This window comes from Mercenaria mercenaria, unplaced genomic scaffold (genome assembly GCF_021730395.1).
Source record: "Mercenaria mercenaria strain notata unplaced genomic scaffold, MADL_Memer_1 contig_848, whole genome shotgun sequence".
NCBI classification, from domain to species: Eukaryota; Metazoa; Mollusca; class Bivalvia; order Venerida; family Veneridae; genus Mercenaria; species Mercenaria mercenaria.
In genome coordinates this window covers 50,515-60,265 of record NW_026463756.1, presented here as the reverse complement: position 1 = coordinate 60,265, position 9,751 = coordinate 50,515, and the positions used below count along the sequence as shown (strand labels likewise).

Sequence of the window (9,751 nt, the reverse complement as noted above, 5' to 3'; positions counted from 1 at the left end):
GATTTCTTGAAAACATGGCCAGTACCTTTCATGTACACAAATATTAAGAATGATTTATGTAATTTATCAAGATGCGTAAACACCTTTCGTCATTTTTTATTTACTTGACAAGTAGCTATTCCAAGAAATCAGAAGGTTAAAGCAAATTATAAACAAAGTCTCTTTTAATGATAAAAATGTAAAAGTGATATTTATGTCTCCTTTAGAACACACCTTCAATTAATTTAAAACGGACGTTGACACAGAAACAAATGACAGGACAGTGGAAAACGTCAAACGACAGTGACAAAACGTCACTGTAAAGTGAAAATGTCACAAGACAGTGTAAAAAAACATTACAGGACAGTGTAAAACTCATAGGACAGTAGGAAACAATTCACAGATCAGAGAGTACAAAACTGAAAGTCAGTTTAAAGATCGGTGTGCTAAACTGTACATGTCGTTAAAATTTCGAAGCTGTATCTTGAAGAAAAGAAAATAGGTCATTGGGTCATATTCATGGTAACTGGAAGTCAGTTTAAAGATTGGTTTGCTAAACTGTACATGTCACAAAAAATTTAAGGCTGTATCTTAAAAAAACAAGTAAAAATTTCATTAGGTCACATTCATAGTCACTGAAAGTTAGTTTAATGATCGGTTTGCTTAACTGTATATGTCATCCAAATTTCAAGGCTGTATCTTAAAAAACTAGAAAGTAGGTAAGTAGGTCAAGGTCAGCGATTTCTGCTCGCTTGGTTCATCAGGTACTTATAATTGAACAGTCTGGGAAATACGATCTGATAAGTTTTGAAGAATTTTTCCTATATAACTCATATGACAAGTGACTCACATGACAGGGCAGGGCCTCTTTTCACTCCAGGGGCATAATTAACAATCTAGACATAAATCCCTTAGACATTGCTACATACGAAATATCTATACCTTGAACTTTCAGATGATATGGTCTTTAATTGTTTTTCCTATATAAGCCTATGTTAAACTTGGTACCCCTAGGGCAGGGCCTCTTTTCATCCAAGGGTCGTAGTTTGAAAAAGATTGGTAGAGAGACACTAGGAAAGGCAACATACCAAATATCAAAAGCCTTGGCATTGCAGTTTCAGGCAAGAAGAAGTATTTTTCCTATATAAGTCTATATAAAGTTCGAGACCCACGGTGAAAGGCCTCTTTTCTCCCCGCGGGGCTGATTGGATTTTTTTAGTAAAGGACCACAAGACAATCAAAAATACCAAATATCAAAAGCAAAGGCTTTGCAGTTTCAGACAAGGATATTTTAAAGATTTCTTTCCTATATAAGTCTATGTAAAATGAGACCTCTCCCCCTGGGCAGAGCCTCTTTTTACCCGAGGGGAATGATTTGAACAATTTTGGTAAAGGACCACAAGACAATGTACATACAAAATATCTAAGGCCTAGGTCTTGTGGTTTTATACAAAAACATTTTTTTTTTCTTATACAAGTCTCTGTGAAACTTGTGACCTGTGGAGCGGTGGCTTTTTTCACTCCAGGGCAAAATTGAACAATCTTGATAAAGGACTAAAAGATGTTGTCACATGCCAAATATCAAGATTCTACGCCTTGCGGTTTTGGAAAAGAAGATTGTTATAAATTCTCTTTGTAAAAGTGGGCCAAGGATCATTCCGGACTACGGACAATGAGCGTTACAAAAGCTCACCATGTGCTCAGGTGAACTTAAATGTTATAGGAAAGTGTAAAAAGGACACACAACAATGTGAAAGACGGTCATTAGGCAGTGTAAAAAAGTCATTTGACGGTGTATAAAGGTCAAAGACAGAGTAGAAGAACATGACAGCACTTGACAGATAAAAAGGTCACAGGACAGTTTGATAAAGTCACTGGACTGTGTAAAATGTCTCGGTTTATTGTACAAAATGGCAAAGGACAGCGTAAAACACAGGACAGTGAAAAGTCAAAGGACATTGTAAGTCGATCAAAGGACAGTTTGAAAACGTTAGATTACTGTAAAAAAACAGTTCATAGGACCTAGTGTAAAGAAAAGATCACAAGCAAGAGAAAAATGTCACAGGATAGTGTAAAAAATTCAAAGAAAGGTGTAAGGAAAATACAGGACAGTGTACAAAAGTCACAAGACAGTATCAAATGAGAAAAATGTCACAGGACAGTTTAAAACAATTCACAGGACAGTGTTAAGAAAAAGACACATTATAGTATAAGAAAGTACATTTTTAATAGACCAGTCTAAGTCAAAAGGACGGGGTAAAGAAAAAGTGACTAGACAATATTAAAAAGCCACAGGACGGTTTACCAAACTTTACAGTTCTGTTTAAAGACGTCAAAGAAAGTTTAAATAAATCACAGTACAGTGTACATAAGTCAAAAGACAGTATCAAGAAATCACAGCTTAGTGTAAAATGTCACAGGATAGTATAAACAATTGATATGACAGTGTCAAGAAAAGAGTACTAAATAAAAATGATTACTAGTATACCGGATAATGAAACATGACCAAACCTTTTTATATGAATAATTTTGACCTTGAAATCATATCATAAATTGTTGCAAAGGGACAAGATAGATTTTTATTATCAAAGTTATCTTTATGTTTCACCCTACATAATTATTGTTTTAAAAGCAATGACCTCCAAATTATGGCTAAAGTTGACTTTTATAATTAAAGTTTGGTCATACTGTAGACATTAGAATTTGAGTCTTTGTTTTTAAACTATCTTAAAATTGCAACATGAAGAAAACAAAAAGATGCCTACGTCGGGAATCGAACCTGGGCCGGCGCAGCAATAAAACATTTCCGTTGTCGTTTCCACTGCTGACATTGAGGATAATGTTTATAACATCTCTTTAATATAGATATTTATTATTATGCACCAATCGATATTTGATATGAAATAAGACTAGCATACGATAGGAAAAATATTTGATTTGATAAATATGATAAATATTTAATTAAACGAATAAGAAAGAAATATATTTACAATTATTAGATTTTGCATTTGTTTAATGCGTAAAATTTAATTCATAATATAGAACATAATCGACTAAGTGATATTATTATAATATTAAACCAACAAAACTTCCATGTATTTCGCAGTGATTGTCAGTGGTTCAACGTAGTCGATTGAAATTCACCACAATCAGCTGAGACTTTCCTTTCGAACCGCCCTTTTGCATGATACTTATATTTAGGTGTAGTGTAGTAAAGAATCTTTGCAATTATCCGACCTATTCAGTAGTAGTTGAAGGTTCCATGTGCATCGCCGTTTTAATACATTTGCGGATGTCTCTAAATTCTACTCTAGCACTTATAATATTTATAAATGTTGAGTTTTACTCAACACGTGACTAGAGGGTGTGGACATTTGCTTGCATATCCACTACCGTCCAAAATTAGAATCAATCAAACCGGGCGACCTGTAGTTTTCCACTTTTTCATTTTATTGTTGCCTTACATTTGTTTTCTGAATATAACGGTCGCTAATTCCGACTTAGGTTATTCAAATATCTGAATCAAAAATTTAGAAAAGATCTAATACATTCAAACGGAATAATATTCAAAAAGGAACAATAAAATCAATAAAATTTAAAAAAAGTTAAAGATCGCAGTTCGCCTCACACGACATAAACGGAAAAGTTGTTGGCTGGGTTTCATTAAGCCTGTTCTTGGACGGTAGTGTACACTCTAGTCCCGGGTTGATTAGAACTCAACATTTACATGTTATAAGTCAGAGATATCCGCAGAGGTGTACATTGAACCTTCAATGTTGCACAAAATGTATGATCCCCAGAAAAAATAATGTTTGTGTCCTTGACGAGAAAACACTTAGCAGAACTAAACAAACTGGAGTTTAGAGCGGGGATCTGTGTTTACTGAGTCTCCATATCACAGAAACTGGGTAAATTTTGTTATTAAAATGTATTACATGTACATTAAGTCTAAGGGATGGCTTACAGTTTCATATTCTTGATATCATTAGAACGTATTTACGTCTGCGCTTCATACAGCAATACTTCAAAGATTCAAGCGATTTCGGTCATTGGAAAAGTTACGGTCATTTGAAATGCAATTTCCGTTAAGCTTATAAAATAAGGGCAAAGTGTTAAAACTCTTTAAAAAATATACCGAGTGCAATACAAACTTACAATTGATTTATACCAGTTCTTTTACAAGTGAAATAATGGCTTTCTGACGGGTACACAATTTGCGACGTGACTAAAGCTTACGTGTGTAAACAGCACTTTTAATTGAAACTATTTTCATTTCAGTCAGATATATTTGTTTTTATCCAGCTTATCATGTATGTTAACAATAATGGGTTTTCAAATTTTCCATTATACTTCTCTTCCAGGGAAGGATTCCGAAATTGGAATCTTAAACATCAGTGCAGAATAAGAGGGAAATGATCAACAAAATATTTACCTTTGCTGATAAAGTGACCAGAATGGGCAATCTCAAATCTCAGCTACGAAAACATGGAATTGTGCCGTCGTCAAGAGATATTAGAGAGTCTTCTCAAGCATGCAGATTCCAATAAACTGGCGCCTGACCAGATAGAAGAGATGAAACGGCATCTGTGTGATACTTTTTGTACTTAACCAGTGAAAAATTCTGATAGCGGTACTATGAAATGATCAAAGGATATTGAATAGAAGATGAAATATATTAACTACTAAACTCATCCATATCTTGAGTACTGTTGTACATATTATGCTTTTATCCGGGAAACTGATCAGTTATTGTGACTAAGACTTCTATATTATGAGAATGTAATGAATGGCAAAATGATAGAGAGTGTACTTGCACAAGAAAACGTAACAGAAACAAATCTGAATTATTGACCAATAAACGGTGTTTTGAGTTCTTATGCGCAAGAATATACCACGAAGGCCGTAGGCCTGAGTGATATATTGTTTCGTATAAGAACGATAAACAAGGGTTATTCTACGATATATCATACTTGGGAACTTGCTATTTCGATTCACAGCATACTAGTATCAACAGTGTTAGAAAAAATGGTAACTACTTTTTACGACCGTGCTACGAACCTGGATCGGATGACGTCATTGCATGCTATTGGTTTATTGCAGATACCCGAGATAGATTTTGCTCTTCATGTATGTATGTTATTTGTTGGTCGTGTTAGAATGTTATATCATATTGTAAGTATAAGGGATTGGTAATAAAAATGTACCGGAATGTAACGTATCACCTATGAAAACAACACATTTAGTCGCCATTTCATGTGTTTTCGTGTAAGGATAGCGACAACACATGTTTATTTTTCGTACATTAAAGACACAATCGTGCAACATCGGGCATTTCCGTATACTCCGGTAAATACACCTCGTGTATAGCTTTAGGATACACCAACGCTATTCGACTGAGTTAAATGTCCGTCTTCGTTCGCGTGTAAGTAACAAATAATGTATCCGTCAAGAAAAATGCTATTTTTTGATGCTTTTATATAGATTTTCTTAGTGCTACGTTCATTATGAGTCATATTATTAAAGAAATGTCAAATATATTTGTCGGTTAATTATCATTTATATTTTCAACGCCACATGTTAAAAACATAAACAAACAGATGGCGGACTCGTTCCAGAAAAGTATTGAGTATGCTAAGAAAAGTCTGAAAATAGCCTTTGAATTCAGTGATAAACAACTTGAGGCATGGAAAGCCTCTATAATTAAAGTACATTGGCTGTTTTGCCAACAGGGTCAGGAAAAAAGCGTGATTTTTCAGGTATTCACTTGTAAAACATTGATAAATTGGCAAAATGAATTCGAAAGTAATCTGTTAGTTTACCTAAGTAATATTTTTAATTATTGGGAGAACTATATAGATTTTCTATAACCTTTAAATATGTTGCCCAAAACCGAAACAAGTAATGGAGTAAATACTTTTGGAAAAGAACTTTGATATTTCAGAGAGAATATTAAAGTGCCAAATATCCCCCACCACACACACAACACACACAGACACAATAGTCATAGGGTGAGTAAAATTTGCAGCCTGATCGGGATCGAACCGAGCATTGGAATACCGCACCAATGCTCTACGATCAGAGCTAACCGGCGGCCTACACATTTTTATTCAAGTCCTATTCCGTGACAAAAATCTAACTTTCTATGAAGTATTTCCTACTTCCTCAGAATCAGTATTACCAGGAGTAATAGTAACAGGTCTTGGAGGTATAAATTCGAAAAAACCCAAAATGAAGTCCTCTAAAACATTATGATGAATCTTTACAATAACTTGCTCATTTTTCAGAACAGCAAGTAGGCTTATCACTTGGCTTATCTGAATGATTTATTTATGATCTCATTTTATAGTTGTCATCCCTCTACAGGACAGCGACAGTCCCGAAATTTTCCTATCATTTTAACTAAACAGCGGATACAGTGGTCAAAATAGTGGAATATTCAGGGACCATCATTATTAGGCGAAAGAGTAAGGCCAAGGTATATGAAAATACCTATGTTCTGGATGAAAATGGTACTGTACTCATTTTTTTTTGAAAGACATTCATCATGAATATGAAGTGCCAGTCTTGGATTTGAACCATGAACCTAGGGATTGATAATCTGAATATCTGTATATCCCATCCCCAATAATACCCCTCCCCTCACTACAGCTCCCAACATTCATTTTTTTGCTTAAAGATTGTGTGTAACAAATAAGCTGCAAGACAGAAACAGTTTTGTTCCAGGACGAGGAGGGTGCAGGTCAAAACGTACCCAAAACAAGGCCCCAAAGAAATGGCACTTCTCTAAAGCTAACTTGCTTAGGGTTTTTTTCTCAGTCACTATTGACATTTTCATTCAGTAAATTAACAGTATGCCTAGTTTACAGTATAGATGATGATTGATGATGAACAAAAAGTAATACCAGAATTGTTTTAATCATTACATTTATTGTTTTAGGTGCTCCCTTGGCTGCTTCAAAAACCACTGAAAGCGGATAAGCCGCTTGTGGTGATAATTATATCACCACTGAATTCACTTATGCAGGACCAGGTTACATCACTTTGTGAGAAGGGGATTCATGCATGTTTCCTGAATACCAGTGCAACAAAAGTAACTTCATTTGAACAAGGAGCTGATGATGTGTAAGTTCCTCTTATCTACATAAGTTAACAACTTGGTGTTACCTTGGAACTTATAACTAAAATTTTCTAATTAAGTATGCATTTGTACATACAAAGTCTTCTGCTGTTCTTTACAGCACAGGTCCTAGTGTATTTTTCAATGACAAGACAGTCGGAAAAGGGGTATTGAAGCTAAGCTGAAATCTATAGCTTGACAGATCAGTTACAAATACAGTTAAAGTTGTGCAGAAGAACATCCGCATATAAAGACCACTTCTGTACATTTTATCATCCAAAGTCACCCTAAAAATAGTAAATTTTCCCCTGTTGAAAGAAAATCTTACAGCATATACCATTTTTTGATTTCCCAAGAGTAGCCATTGGCAAGTTTTATTGTACATGTTTACCAGGCCTATAATTCTGGCAAAACTGGCATATATTATGGATTCCGAAAAGGGTAAAAACTGATTAAGCTTTCAATAATACAAGGTTTAAATTTTTGTAATGTTATATTAGAGAAGACAGCATTTCATAACAATTGTATCGATAATGTAATCTTTATTATTGTCATAAGTTATTAATATATGAAGTTACATATTCAACAAGATTAAATGAAACCATTTAGCAGTATAAATTATTAATATATGAAGTTACATAATACAATGTCATCAACATTATATGAAACATTTTAGCAGCTGAAATTATTAACCCTTATCATGCTGGACACGACTGATTTGCCTTTGCGGCCAGTGTAGTTTAAATGATCAGCCTGACATGTGCAGTCTGTTTCATGATCTGCACTGTTCGTCATTGTCAGTATTTTCTTTGGTAAAACCCCTTTTAACAGTTAATGGTACTCTCTAAATTGAAAGATGGACAAGTTCATTATAGAAATTTAGCAGGGTAAGGGTTAATATATGAAGTTACATATTACAGATTATATATGAAGTTACATATTACAGTTAAAGTTACATATTACAGTTAATATATGAAGTTACATAATACAATGTCAGCAACATTATATGAAACATTTTAGCAGCTGAAATTATTAACCCTTATCATGCTGGACACGACTGATTCTGCCTTTGCGGCCAGTGTAGATTATGATCAGCCTGCACATCCGTGCAGTCTGATCATGTTCTGCACTGTTTGCCATTATGTCAGTATTTTGTTTGGTAAAAAGCCCTTTTAACAGTGAATGGTACTCTGCAAATTGAAAGATGGACAAGTTCATTATAGAATTTTAGCAAGGTAAGTGTTAATATATGAAGTTACATATCACAGTGTCAACATTACATGAAAAGTTAGCAGCATAAAACAAAATTTTACTTTTGATCAGAACTATCAAGATCAATGATATAGTTCAAGGTAACAGCAGAGAGCTTAAACAAAACTATGGTCCATTATGCTGTGGAAATAAAAAACACTAATAACACCTACACTGGTTTCATATAGAAAATGTTCTTACATATTCAGGTCGACTCAGAGTCTGGTTCAGAAGATGAACTGTACCTTTTTTTTCCCAATGCAAGTCTTCAAGATGTCAGATAGGGAAAATTAAAAATTATTTACATGCACCCTGAAACTGTTTTTAACAAGGAAGTGGGAAGAATGATGAGGAACTCCAGATTTAGAGATCTTGTTTGCTGCACTGTGGTAGATGAAGTACATTATGTTTTCAGAATGGTAAATTGATATTACAGTTTTTAGCTTGACCAACTGAAAAATATGTAAAGTCATTCCACTGTAACAATTCTTCATCTCAACTTGGTTAATTTTATGTGTCATTAACCACTTTGATTGAATCTTCATATCCTAGTAATTTTTGGTATATAAGCAGGTATTTCAAACAATAATGGGAATCAAATGGAACTTTACATACTTATCCACTGTGATGATCTGACATACACTACATAGTTATTATAACAGTAGTTTATCATTACAAAATTATGCCTCATTTTCCACTTCTGTATTTATTAAGAGACTACGGTGTTGAATAGCTGAGAAGGACTGTTCTCGGACAGCTCTTTTTAAAACTTGTTTAGTGACCATTTTTTACTTATCATAGTTATTCAATAGAACATGTATATACCACATTGCATTAGTAACTTGTTTCAAATTTGTTTCTCAATATTTAAAACTCGAGTGTGAACAGTACATGTCAGGTAGCTCAGATGGTAAGAGCACCCCAGACATGTTGACAATGTTATGGGGAGGTCTCGGGTTCGATTCCCGACCTGACAATAATGCTCACATTAACAATCTCTATTTTTATTGCAATTGAGTTATTGAATTATATTTGTTCATCACAGGGGAACCGAGTTCAGGAAATGCTTTGAGCGTCTTGGCGAGCTGACATGTCTATTCCCTAATATTTCACACTTGGCACTTACAGCAACAGCAAGTCCAAACGCAATAAGCTCCCTTATAGAAACTCTACAAATGAGAAATACCACCAGGGTTCTGGCTAATCCAGACAGGCCGAATATATATATCGAGAAAAAGGAAAGATTGTCCAACATTCACAAATACGAAAAATATGATGCCATTATGTGTGATTTTACCAAGGAAATAAAAGAGAAAAAGAGTGATTTCCCCGTTACAATAATATACTGTGATAACTTAGAATCATTGGGATATTGTTTCAATATCTGACCTATAAACTGGGTTT

At 34.3% G+C, this 9,751-nt stretch overlaps 1 pseudogene; it reads left to right on the top strand.

Annotated features, from left to right (window-relative positions):
• Window positions 1-1,867: 1,867 nt before the first annotated feature.
• On the top strand, window positions 1,868-9,735 carry LOC128554895 (uncharacterized; annotated as a pseudogene).
• Window positions 9,736-9,751: the final 16 nt, after the last annotated feature.